This window comes from Hippopotamus amphibius, chromosome 12 (genome assembly GCF_030028045.1).
Source record: "Hippopotamus amphibius kiboko isolate mHipAmp2 chromosome 12, mHipAmp2.hap2, whole genome shotgun sequence".
In the NCBI taxonomy this organism is placed as follows: Eukaryota; Metazoa; Chordata; class Mammalia; order Artiodactyla; family Hippopotamidae; genus Hippopotamus; species Hippopotamus amphibius.
In genome coordinates this window covers 81,459,497-81,473,773 of record NC_080197.1, presented here as the reverse complement: position 1 = coordinate 81,473,773, position 14,277 = coordinate 81,459,497, and the positions used below count along the sequence as shown (strand labels likewise).

General features: G+C 42.1%; 1 protein-coding gene across 3 annotated transcripts in view; it reads right to left on the bottom strand.

Annotated features, from left to right (window-relative positions):
• The window catches only part of BCL2L13 (BCL2 like 13), a 73,383-nt gene extending 63,275 nt beyond the window's left edge, over positions 1-10,108 (bottom strand). For all 3 annotated transcript variants that reach the window (XR_009048288.1, XM_057700758.1, XM_057700760.1), the window contains exon 1: positions 9,954-10,108. The gene's annotated coding sequence lies outside the window, so the exon portion shown is untranslated. The remainder of the gene's footprint in view (positions 1-9,953) is intronic.
• Between the last annotated feature and the right edge of the window lie 4,169 nt (positions 10,109-14,277).

Genomic DNA, 14,277 nt, shown 5'->3' with positions numbered 1-14,277 from the left:
GCAGGAAGCAAAGAGGAGGGTGTGTTCACACGAGTCAGTCAGGGGAGTCGCTTTGGGAAGACGGCAGTACAAACAACACATCAAAAAGAATGCAGTGTCAGGGTGATGTCCCCAACAGGATGGGCTGATCTGACCGGCAGGGCAATGGCAGAGGGCAGGGACATGAAAAGTAAATGGAAAGTGAAGCAGCAGAGAAAATGGGTTTTAGTCTATTCTTTCATGGTTTGAAGGGAAGACAAGAATGGAGACTGGGGAGAGAGACTAAGAGTCTGAGAACACATTAATTTTGTATTGTTTTATACACAATGAAAGAGACTTAAGCATGTTTACACTCAGTGAAGGAGCCAATGAGATACAAATAAATAGAGAGCAAGGAATAAATTATTAAGTAAAGTTCTAAAAGAGAGGAGAACAGAGCAAACCAGTAACAAAATTTAACTTTTAAAAAGTCTCGGGGGGGGGGGGGGGTTCCCAGGTGGCACAGTGGTTGGGAATCCTGCCAAAGCAGGGGACACAGGTTTGATCCCTGCTCCGGGAAGATCCTACATGCTGCGGGGCAACTAAGCCTGTGTGCCACAACTACTGAGCCTGCGCTCCAGAGCCCGAGCTCCACCGCAATAAGTCCATGCACTGCAATGAGAAGCCCATGCACTGCAATGAAGAGTAGCCCCTGCTCTCCACAATTAGAGAAAGCCCGCGCACATCAACGAAGACCTAAGGCAACCAATAAATTAATTTTTAAGAAATAAAAGTCTCAATTTTTTGGTAATAGGAACAAAGAAGTACTCATCTTCTGAATAATGCTTTAAGTTTTAAAAAATTGATGTTCTAGAATTTGTTATAATCAAATTTCTTATATTTATCCATGAACCACAATATTGACTGCAGCACTCTTTACAGTAGCCAAGACATGAAGGCAACCTAAATGTCCACTGATAGATGAATAAATGAAGATGTGGTGTGTATACACACACACACCCCCCACACACACCACACACAATGGAATACTACTCAGCCATAAAAAAGAATGAAATTATGCCATTTGGGACAACATGGATGGACCCAGAGATTATCATATTAAGCAAAGTAAGTCAGAAAGAGAAAGACAAATACCATATCACATCACTAACATGTGGAATCTAAAATATGACACAAATGAACCTATATACAAACAGAAACAGACTGACAGATAGAGAGAACAGACTTGTGGTTGCCAAGGAGGAGAGGGGTGGCAGAGAGAAGGACTGGGCGTCTGGGATTAGCAAATAAAAACTATTATACATAGGATGGATAAACAACAAGGTCCTACTGTATAGCACAGGGAACTATATTCAATATCTTGTGGTAAACTATAATGGAAAAGAACACAAAAAAGAATGTGTATATATAACAATCACTTTGCTGTACAGTAGAAATTAACACAACATTGGGAATTCCCTCACGGTCCAGTGGTTAGGACTCAGCGCTTTCACTGCCATGGCCAAGGTTCAATCCCTGCTTTGGGAACTAAGATCCTGCAAGCCTCGCGGCCAAAAAAAGAAAAAAAAAGAAAGAAAGAAAGAGATATTAACACAACATTATAAATCAACTATACTTCAATAAAATAATTTCTTAAAAAATTTATTTTATTTATCAAAAGTCTGTATCTCTGAAGACACTTTTAGTTACACACCAACCCAGATGCTACAAAGCATAGTTCGCCAAGTTTCCAAACTGGATTTTTAACCTAGTGCACTTCAAATTTTCTTACAAATCCCAACTGCCTAACCATAAATGCCATCTTAATCATGGCTATCATAATTCTCCACCTTCCACACCCACCATCCTATTCACAGTAAAGTCCTCAGCTCTAGTATACATGTTAGTATCCATGCATTCATACAGTTGGTGAATGATTCTATGACACTCACTCATTCCTAATGATTCACACTAATGGAGAAGACGATCATACACACTTCCATCATTTAAGTTCAGTGTATGGTCTTTAGGCTTCAAATGTATCTCTGACATTCTAGTCATAAACACACCAGATCTGCAGGATAAAACATCCGTCCAACTCCTCTAACTTCACCTGCACTGCCAGTTGTACGGCAGCAAAGCAGCCTGTTAAGCCTGTGTTTAGGTGATGGGGCAGGCAGACCCTGAAACACTACTATATTCCCTGTCTATAACACAGGGAATATAGCCAATATTTTATAATAGCTATAAACGGAGTATAACCTTTAAAAACCGTGAATCATTATGTTGTACAACTGTAACATATAATATTGTATATCAACTATACTTCAATTAAAAATAAAAAGAAATGCTATTACATGTCTCAGGTACTTGTATTAAATTACAATTTCTCAAAGGCACTGAGAATATGCCAAGTATAAACTCTGCAGCACTACTGCAGGGTATTCTGGGAAGAGGGCATCACTTCCTCTGCACACTCTGAGGTGACTAATCAGTATACTGCACGAAGGGCTCTTGCATTTCTAAAAACAATCATAAATAAATCACCTCTGCATGGGGATCTCTATTTCTGAAGCATTTTTCCATATGTTGTCACAGTAATCCTTCTCACCAGAAGGAAAAGTTAAGTCTCAACTTTATTGATGGAGAAACAAGAACAGACGATTTATTTGCCCTAAATCATACTGGTAGTTAACAGTGCAACCACCTGTTTGAGTACATCCTCTTCTGTTCTGAACTCGCAGGCCTTAACTGCATTCATTCAACACACATCTCCTGCCAGCCGGGCAACGTGCTGGGTGAAAATACTAACACTAATGATAACAAGAGGAACGCACAGGTGAAAATACTAACACTAATGATAAGAAAAAATGGAGATAAACAAGGCAACTTCCCAAATATCAGATACACACTGTACTGAAAGAAGCAAATTTGTCAATTTTGAGAATGTGACAGGGGGGAAAAGAAAAAAGACATGTTAAAGGAAAAGTAAATATAATCTGAGACCACCATCCAGAGCTTTCCTGGAAGCAGGGGACCATGCTCAGGTCCACTCCACTACTTACTCACCAACCAGAGGACATTTCATGTCTAAATCAGCTCAAGCTTCTTTTTAAATGATGAGAAGGACATGGCTACTTTTAATCTTTAAATTTTATCTGGAACCCTTTAGAATTCAAATTAGGTATGTGTTCTTGGTATCAGAAAGTGATTAAATACAAGAATGAGCCTCAATATAAAAACTCCTACTTTTTCCCAGAATTCTAACAAGCCATTGAATACAGTTGTGTTACTTAGCTGTTTCTTTCTCTCCCTTACACCTTTAGCTTGTAGTTCTCTCAAGTTACATGTAGTGGTCAGCCTAAGGAAGCTTAGGGTAACAATCCTGTGTTTATACACATTTAGTGGCATCTCCAAAACATCCATGATCCTTCAGGAACAAATGTAATATCCACAACGTTTGCTTTTTTTAAAACCAGATTTCTATTATGAGGACCAGTGCAAACCCCAGGATGATAACATAGACAGTACTGTAGGAATTAGGCACATTTTATGAATGGGGACCAGAAGGTATGCAGCAACTATTAAATTTTACTTTAAATTCTTATGAAAAGCAAATCTGCAGCAACATGACCTTTTTGTAGTTGCTTCCCAACCTTGATCATAATTATCTTGGCTGCTATTAAAAACAAATCTCTAGGACTTCCTAGGTGGCTCAGTTGTTAAAAAATTCACCTCAATGCAGGGGACAAGGGTTCGATCCTTGCCCTAGGAAGATCCCACATGCCGCGGAGCAACTAAACCCGTGTGCCACAACTACTGAGCCTGCACTTTAGAGCCCATGAGCCACAACTACTGAAGCCCACACACTGCAACTACTGAAGCCCACACATTGCAACTACTGAAGCCCATGCGCCTAGAGCCCGTGCTCTGTAACAAGAGAAGCCACGGCAATGAGAAGCCACGGCAACGAGCAGCCCGTGCACCACAACAGAGTAGCCCCCGCTCACCATAACTACAGAAAGCCTACACACAGCAACGAAAACCCAATGCAGCATAAATAAACACATAAATAAATATTTTTTAAAAAAGAATCTGCCTGCCAATGCAGGGGACACGGGTTCGTTCCCTGGTCAGGGAAGATCCCACATGCCGTGGAGCAACTGAGCCCATGCGCTGCAACTACTGAAGCCTGCGAACCTAGAGCTCATGCTCTGCAACAAAAGAAGGCACCACAACAAGCCCGAGCACTGCAACAAAGAGTAGCTCCTGCTCGCCGCAATGAGAGAGAACCTGTGCACAGCAACGAAGGCCCAACACAGCCAAAAATTAAGGGACTTCCTAGGTGGCACAGTGGTTAAGAATCTGCCTGCCGATGCAGGGGACAGGGGTTCAATCCCTGCTCTAGGAAGATCCCACAGGCGGAGGAGCAACTAAGCCCGTGCACCATAACTACTGAGCATGTGCTCTAGAGCCTGTGAGCCACAACTATTGAGCCTGTGTGCCGCAACTACTGAAGCCCTTGCTCCAAGAGCCCATGCTCCACAACAAGAGAAGACACCACACTGAGGAGCCTGCCCACTCACCACAATGAAGAGTAGCCCTGGCTCGAGACAACACAGCCAATAAATTTATTTATTTTTTAAAACAACAAAAACAAGTCTCTAGCGCCCACCTCAGAAATACTAACAGAATATTATACCCATATTGTATTTCCTAACCCCATAGAACCGTAACAGAAACACATTAAAATTTAACATGATGTAATTAAATTATTTCAGGAAGCTTTGTTTTTAGACCATTTCCTCCCTCTAAAATAAAATTGTGATGTAATAAGATTGTTAAATTTTATCAAACATTTAGAGAAGAGCTAACACCCATCCTTCTCAAACTCTTCCAAAAAATTTCACAGGACGGAACACTCCCAAACTCATTTTATGAAGCCACCATCACCCTGATACCAAAACCAGACAAAGATACTACAAAAAAAGAAAATTACAGACCAATATCACTGATGAATTTAGATGCAAAAATCCTCAACAAAATACTAGCCAACAGAATCCAACAACACATGAGAAGGATCATACACCATGCTCAAGTGGGGTTTATCTCTGGAATGCAAGGATTCTTCAATATATGCAAGTCAATCAATGTGATACACCATATTAACAAACTGAAGGATATAAACCACATGATCATCTCAATAGATGCAGAAAAAGCTTTTGACAAAATTCAACACCCATTTATGATAAAAACTCTCCAGAAGGTGGGCATAGAGGGAACCTATCTCAACATAAGAAAGGCCATATATGACAAACCCACAGCAAACATCATTCTCAATGGTGAAAAACTGCAAGCATTCCCTCTAAGATCAGGAACAAGACAAGGATGTCCACTCTCGCCACTACTCTTCAACATAGTTTTGGAAGTCCTTGCCACAGCAATCAGAGAAGAAAATGAAATAAAAAGAATCCAAATTGGAAAAGAAGAAGTAAAACTGTCACTGTCTGCAGACGACATGATACTATATATAGAAAATCCTAAAGATGCCACCAGAAAACTACTCGAGCTAATCAATGAATTTGGTAAAGGTGCAGGATACAAAATTAACACACAGAAATCTCTTGCATTTCTATACACCAACAATGAAAGATCAGAAAGAGAAATTAAGGAAACAATCCCATTCACCACTGCAACAAAAAGAATAAAATACCTAGGAATAAACCTAACCAACGAGGTAAAAGACCTCTACTCAGAAAACTATCAGACACTAATGAAAGAAATCAAAGAAGACACAAACAGATGGAGGGACATACCATGTTCTTGGATTGGAAGAATCAACATTGTGAAAATGACTATATCACCAAAAGCAATTTACAGATTCAATGCAATCCCAATCAAATTACCAATGGCATTTTTCACAGAACTAGAACAAGAAATTTTATGATTTGTATGGAAACGCAAAAGACCCCGAATAGCCAAAGCAATCTTGAGAAGGAAAGACAGAGGTGGTGGAATCAGGCTTCCCGACTTCAGGCTATACTACAAGGCTACAGTGATCAAGACAGTATGGTACTGGCACAAAAACAGAAATATACATCAATGGAACAGGATAGAAAGCCCAGAGATAAACTACGGTCAACTCATCTATGACAAAGGAACCAAGGATGTACAATGGAGAAAAGGCAGCCTCTTCAATAAGTGGTGCTGGGAAAACTGGACAGCTACATGTAAAAATGAAATTAGAACACTCTTTAACACCATACACAAAAATACACTCAAAATGGATAAAAGACCTAAATGTAAGGCCAGACACTATAAAACTCCTAGAGGAAAACATGGGAAGAGCACTCTTCCATGTAAATAACAGCAAGATCTTTTTTGATCCACCCCCTAGAATAATGGAAATAAAAACAAAAATAAATAAGTGGGACCTAATGAAACTTCAAAGCTTCTGCACAGCAAAGGAAACGATAAGCAAGACGAAAAGACAACCCTCAGAATGGGAGAAAATATTTGCAAACGAATCAACAAAGGATTAATCTCCAAAATATATAAACAGTTTATCCAGCTCAATATCAAAGACACAAACAACCCAATCAAAAAATGGGCAGAAGACCTAAATAAGCATTTCTCCAAAGAAGACATACAGATGGCCAAGAGGCACATGGAAAGCTGCTCAACATCACTAATTATTAGAGAAATGCAAATCAAAACGACAATGAGGTATCACCTCACACCGATCAGAATGGGAATCATCAGAAAATCGACAAACAGTAAATGCTGGAGAGGGTGTGGAGAAAAAGGAACGCTCTTGCACTGTTGGTGGGAATGTAAATTGATACAGCCACTATGGAAAACAGTATGGAGGTTCCTTGCAAAACTAAAAATAGAACTACCATATGACCCAGCAATCCCACTGCTGGGCATATACCCAGAGAACACCATAATTCAAAAAGACACATGCACTCCAATGTTCATAGCAGCACTATTTACAATAGCCAGCATATGGAAGCAACCTAAATGTCCATCAACAGATGGATGGATAAAGAAGATGTGGTACATACATACAATGGAATATTACTCAGCTGTAAAAAGCAATGAAACTGGGACATTTTTAGAGACATGGATGGACCTAGAGACTGTCATACAGAGTGAAGTGAGTCAGAAAGAGAAAAACAAATATTGTATATTAACACATATATGTGGACTATAGAAAAATGGTACAAATCAACCGGTTTGCAAGGCAGAAATAGAGACCCAGATGTAGAGAACAAACATATGGACACCAAGTGGGGAAAGCGGGGAGGGTTGGGGGGATGAATTGGGAGACTGGGATACCAAATTGTACACTCTAAATATTTGCAGTTTATTGTAAAAAATAAAAAGTTAAAAAACAAAAAAAGAAAACAGTATGGCAGTTCCCCCCAAAATTAAAAATAGAATTAAAAACAAAAAATTAGATTGTTAAATACTCCAGTAATATGGAGTTCAGCAGATCTATAATCCCAGTTTATAAAGAGAAAAGTGAAAATCCACAGATAATTCAGTCACAAATGAAAACTCTGGAGTTTTAAACATTAACAAAGTTTTTGATTCCCAGATTCTAGTCTCCAGACCCATTGGCGGTTTGAGTAAAGAATTTTTTTTAAAGCTCCAATAGCTTTATGTTTTCAATCCATACTTTATTAGCTCTTTTGGAATTCTAGGACTTTCTGCAAAAGAAAAGTTACATAATCCTAACAAAAATTGTGAAATTGCAAAAATTTCACCTAGTCCAACTGAGAAATGCAACTAAGCATTTTAAAACTCAGCAGACACTAAGTATTTTAGTGTACACTACGCATTGCCAACTGAAACATGTCTAATTGAAGAGACTAGTTCAAACCCTGTGTTAAGAGCTGTCCAAAAACGTTTCCACTCAGCAGTTGGCACTTGAAGATAATGTACTTAAAGAGGAATGCCTCACTCTCACTCTCTCCACAAACGTGTTGTCTGACTTTCACAGTAAGTAATCAGGTTTCCCATACATGAGTAGATAATGTGCATAAAAGGGAGACATAAAAGTCAGTTTCTCTGCTCCACTACTAGGTATATGCCAGAGAGAAACGAAAACTTTGTCTATGCAAAAACATTCATATGAACAGTCACAGCAGCATTACATATAAAAGCCAAACAGTGGAAATAACTGCCCATCAACTGATGATTTTTAAAAATGTGGTCTATTCATACAATGCATTATTATGTAGCTATAAACAGGAATGAAATGCCAGTTCCTGCTACAGCATGGAAATAAAAGAAGCCAGTCACAAAAGGCCACACATTGTACAACTCTGTTCATGTGAAATACCCAGGACTGACAGGTGTACAGGGAAGAAAGTAGACAGCAGCTGCCCAAGTGGGGGTGTGGGAACAAAACATGACTGCTGATGGGCACCAGGTTTCTTCTGGGGATGATGAAAACTGCAATAGTTGCACACTCTGTGACTGCACATGTGAACAGCTTAAGGGTATCTTAATAAAACGCCCTGAAAAAAATCAGCTACTCTGTAAATAGCCCCCTTCCATCAACCCTGTTAATATATATTAAGAACTCTTGGGACTTCCCTGGAGGTCCAGGGATTAAGACTCCCTGCTTCCACTGCAGCGGGCATGTGGTCAATCCCTGGTCGAGGAACTAAGATCCTGCATGCTGCGCAGAGCGGCGAAATCAACAACAAAAAAACCCCCAACTTTTGGTGACCACTTATTTGGAAAAAGATATGCATCAAGATCAAATTTGAAAAAGAATGATAAAAAGCAGGATGGCGGTACTGTGGTTAAAACTTCTGTTTTGTATACCTAAGATGTTTCGTAAAATTCTTAAAACAATAATTATTATTGTTGCACACCACTTGCCCTAAAAGCTTAACAGGATATGTAGTAAATATTGACTGACTGACGTGCTAACGAGCTCCTTTTCTCAACAAAACGGGTTGGACTCAACTGTATGTATCCTTCAACTGAACTCAACTACTGGGGTAGGGTCCTCCATAAGAAAATCCATCATTTGAAGACAACATACTGAGAATGGTACCTGACCAATCAAAGTAAAAGGATTTTCAAAGTCCCAACGGCCTATTCTCAAACGAAGAATATGCCATAATGGTTTAAATATTTTCATTTTACAGCGCACATTTATTAATCCAGCGGCGTATGTGAGGTATGAACAGTTCACTACTCACACACACTTGCTTAGTTTTCTGGGAGACTGAAAAAAAGAAGGTACTAGAAGGGTGTGGCAATTCATCCAAGGTCACACAAGTCAGGGCAGAGATCAGCATTCTGGTTTAGGCCAAACGTCCCAGAGAAATCGCACTGACAGTTTCGCTGAAGGGCTTGTTTTGCACCACGTCGTGAAGAAACAAGGGAGGGGTGAGGCCGTCCGTCTGGTTTAAAACTTGTACAGAGACAGGGCGCTGGCTCGGCGAGTCACCGCGCGCTCGTGCGGGCGGCAGACAGACTCCGCAGGGCGGCGGCCAGGGCCCAGGACCGCGGGCCCGAGGCCCCCCGCTCCCAGCCGGGAAGCCCCAGCTCGGAAAGTCCGGGCATGAAGGAAAAACACTCGATATCTCCCTGGGACGGTGGGAGAAGCCCAAAGGAAGAAACGACCTAGCGCGAACCGTGCCGCCTCCAGGGGTGGGAAAAATGAACACGTGAAGTAACAGTAACAACAGTGACAGCGGCGTCGGAGCCGCCGGGAGAGGCGCCGGGAACCTTGGCGAGAAGCGTGGCCCGGCCGGTTGGCGAGGAGCCGAGGCCGCGAGCCCCCCGAAAGCACCCCTCCTCCAAGGCCCACCCCCGCCACCCCCGCGCCCGGACACTTCTGAGGGGCAGTGGGACAGCCTCGCGCCCTCAGCCTCTCACTCTCCCCTCTCCCCCGTCCGCCTCGGGACGCCTCGGGCGAAGCTGGGAGAAGGCCCAGCGCGGCCTGCCCGCGACCCCGCTCCCCTCACCTGGCCCAGGCCCCTGCCCCCGAAGAGGTGAAGGACGCGGCGGTGGCGGCTGCGGCTGCTCCGCACAAGATCCCGCGTTGGCAACGGCGGCGGCTCCAACCCCCGGCCCTAATCTACCGCCGCCGCCATGTTGGCGGGTGAGGTCACCCGGCGTGCTTCCGTCAGCGCCGGCGTCGGGGCGGGACGCCGGGCGGGCCGCAAGGGGGCGGACCCGCCCTCCCGAGCGGAAGCCCGGACCACGGAGTCCTGGAAGCATCTTTGCGCAGACGTGACCCGGAAGAGCCCCCCTCTCCCAGCCTGTTTTCCTGTTGAGGAGGAACTCTATGGTTCCGGGCGGTGGCGGCCATGGGCCGCTGGGAAAGAGGTGGTCTTGGACTGCGTCGTGGGTGAGGAGGCTGGCGACGTCCGCGGGAGGAGCTACAGGTGCAGCATAAGTGTGTGCTGGCGAGCAGGCTCACCGAGCGTCGAGTCCGGAGAGGGCGGTGCCCAGCGCTGCTGGGGCTGGGTCTTGAGGATGCGGAGCGGGTTGGGGTCGGTGGGGACGACGTAGCGCCGCGAGGAAGAAGCGTCTCCGCACCGGCCATTAGGAGCTGGTGCAGCGTCTCCACCGGGCTCTGGGGAGGAGGCCGGGAGGAGGAGTCGAAGGCTACCTGAGGATGAAAACCGGATGGGCACTGCCTGCTCGTGGGGTCAAGGGTTCTTTCCGGGGTGATGAAGGTGTTCTCCGGCTGATTGTGCTGGTGGTTGAGTAGCTCCGTGAATACAATTGAAGCCATTTAATTGTACATTTCAAAAAGGTGAAGTGTATGGTGGATTATACTTTAAAAAAGCTGTGAAAAAAGTGATAAAAACCTGAACTGATATGAGGGTGGGTGGCAGAATCCGAAAGAAGTTTAGAAGGTTCGAGCTACCAGGCCTTGGGCCTCAGTGGAAACTACGGTGGTGCCGTTAATAGTGAAATCGGACAGATTTGCCAAGAAGAGAGTTAGTGAGCTAAGAAAACTATCAGTAATTCCCTAATAGTACCTATTAACCAGGCCATATTAAATTACCCCCCTTGTCCAAATAATGGCTTTTAGTTTTTGTTTTAAACCAGGATCATGCATTGCATTTGGTTGTTAAATGTTTTAACAGTCTCCTAGTCTTAATTTTTAAAAAGTTGACTTTTTGAATCATACTCATACAACAGAAATTACTCAGCAGTAAAAGAAAAACGGATCGTTGATGTTTATGACGATATGAATTAATCTCAAAATCATTGTGTTGCGTCTAAGAAGCCAGACATAAAAATGTACATACTGTCGTTCCATTCATATGACTTTCAGGAACGGGCAAAATTAATCAATGGTTATAGAAATCAGCACTGTTGCCTGGGATTGTGGGATTGACTAGAAAAAAACTAGGGTGATGGAAGTATTCTGTATATTATTGTGATCACACAGGTGTCGGAACTTATCTAGTATCTTGTAGGTCTATGCAGTTCGTTGTATGTAAATTTCGAAAAAAAAGTCACATGAAATAATTCTGTGTAGTTAGGTTGCCAATCTGATATATGTATGGTTAGGTAAATTTCTTTCAGATTGCTTTTAGTTTTAGTTTTTGCTTTTTCCCCCTTTTCTAAATTTTTTGAATATACAAGGATAACATATGGGCCAGTGGAACAGAATGGGAAGTTCAGAATGGTACATTGATTTTCAGCAATGGGGGAAGGGATAGTCTTTTCAACAAATGGTGTAAAATAATATAGTCCTGGGCTTCCTAGGTGGCGCAGTGGTTGAGAATCCGCCTGCCAATGCAGGGAACACGGGTTCGATCCCTGCTCCAGGAAGATCCCACATGCCATGGAGCAACTAAGCCCGTGCGCCACAACTACTGAGACTATGCTCTTAAAAAAAAAAGAAAAGAAAAATAATATAGTCCTTTTATAGAAATAACTTTAGTCACAAGCAGTTCATGGTTTTGGGCAGTTTGGGTTTTGTTTTGTTTTTTCCGTGATAGACCTTATGAGTGACACAGAGTCCTAGGCTGCAGCCTGGTGCGATAGTAAACTCTAAACTCTAAATCCCTCATTTTGTTTTTTCTCACGCACCAGTCACGTATTGAACTCCTACTATGTATGTACCAGGCAGTGTGCTGGATGCTGGCAAAAACCATGACGTGCTCCCTGTGGTGAAGCTGACATTTTCTTTGCAAATCCAGATAAAAACATAGAAATGAAAATAGCTTAAAATTGTGGCATGTCCTAAAATAAAGAAGGGACAGGAGTAAGAAAATTAAGGTGAGAGGATGTTGATGGAAAGCTTTCTCCAAGGAGGGGATAAGTTGAGACCTACTAAAGACTGAAAAGCCAAGGGGCAAGTGCAGGAAAAGATCTCAGGCAGAAAGCTTGAGAACAAACCAGTAAAGCTTTGAGCTGCTGAGAAGGGAAGAGGAGCAGTGAGGTCAGTCAGCAGGGCCAGCTCAGGCAGCTCCTCCAGAGCATGGGAGCCACCAGAGGTTATAAATTGGGGAGTGATTAGAGGCCATCTAGGTTTTAAGTTACTTTCTGCTGTGCGGAAAAGGTGCAAGCACCTAAGTAAGAGTTTCACTACTTTCTGCAACCATTTGTTTTTTCTTTTTAAAATTAATTCCTCAACATTCAAAGAGAGATGATTTTCATCTACCTTCTGTGTGTGTGTGTGTGTGTCCTCCCCAGCAGACAATCTGAAACCTTAGCTTATCCATCTAGAGACTCAGTTTCCAAATAAACCACAGACAGGCCTTAGCTTGGGAGCAGGTAAATCAAGGAGCATGCAAACTGTCTCTAACCTGAAAGGAATTTAGGTCGGCAATTTTGGTGAAGCCATAAGTAAAGAGGCTTATCTGGGAGTGGGATTTTTGGAATTTGTCTGAAAAGCTGTTTTAATAAAACTTCTTCACAAGACCGAAGCTAGTATAGGAGGAAATTGGATTTGGAAAACTACCAACTAGTTAATCCTTACATGTACTCAATAACTATTTCACTCCTGCTTCACTGTGACGCAAAAGGGGATAAGTATATCTCTAAACCCATTTTATTTAAAAAATGAAGTCCTAAGGCAAATGTGACAAATGTTAATCATCAACTCTGTGTGGTGGTACATGATACATGGATATTTGAATTCTTTATACTTTTCTGCATTTTTAATGTCTGAAAATAAAAAACCATAAAAATCAGCACACTTCTCAAAAAAACAACATTGATCAGGATAGTGCCCCGTCTGTTCCAGACATTGATTTCATAAATGATCAGACATGTATTAGTTTGCTGCTCCCACTCCTCAGCCGCAGGTTTTTGCAGAACATTGTAAAAGTTAACAGGAGAAGGACTTCTCTGGTGCTCCAGTGGGTAAGACTCCGTGCTTCCCCTGCAGAGCACCTGTTCAATCCCTGGTCAGAGAAGTTCCGCATGCTGCACAGTGCGGCCAAAAAAAAAATTTTAATAAAATAAATGGGAGTATGGATTGTAATCCAAATGAGTGAATACCACCTTGTCCTGACCTGTTGTGCTAGAGGGATGCATATGCCTGTCTTCTGGGATGATGAGGAGTGAAGTTAGTGCAAAAACTAGCTAGATGAGAGAAACAAGCCTATCCTCTGGTTTAGCTCAGTTGATTAGAATACTGGTCAAATTTAGGTCAGCTGCGTGGATTTCTGTTGCCCAGTTAATTATATTTTTTTGTGGCTGAATCCTTCTCTTGTCCAACATTACCACTTTTCTCCAGTACATGTACCAATCTGTCATACACTACAAAGAACAGTGTCCACTAGCACAGCTGGACAATAATTTGGCATTCATCAATCAAATTAAAAATGGGTGAGCCATTCCCATTAAAAGGACAAACTGACATGCTTTCTGATGCAATGCACTAAGGACACAATACCACACCTGTAGTGCTACTGTAATGCACCACCTGAATGTAATTATGAGGAAACGGACAAAACCCAACTGAGGAACTTTCAAAACCCAACTGGCCAATTCAAATGACTAGTACTTTTCAGCAATGTCACTACCAGGGAAGACAAAGTCTGAGGAACTATTCTGTACTAAAGAAGACTAAAAAGACAAGGTAATTAATACAATAGGTGATGTTCGGTTAGATCCTGGGTCAGAAAAAAAAAATTGCTACAAGCAATACCAGTGGAACATATGGCAGTTTGAATATGGACATGTTAAATTTCCTGAATTTGATGTACAGCCTTAGTCTTATGAAACATACACTGAACTATTTATAGACTCATGAAATTTTATATATATACACATATATACGTATGAAAAGTGATAAAGCAAATTAGCAAATATTAA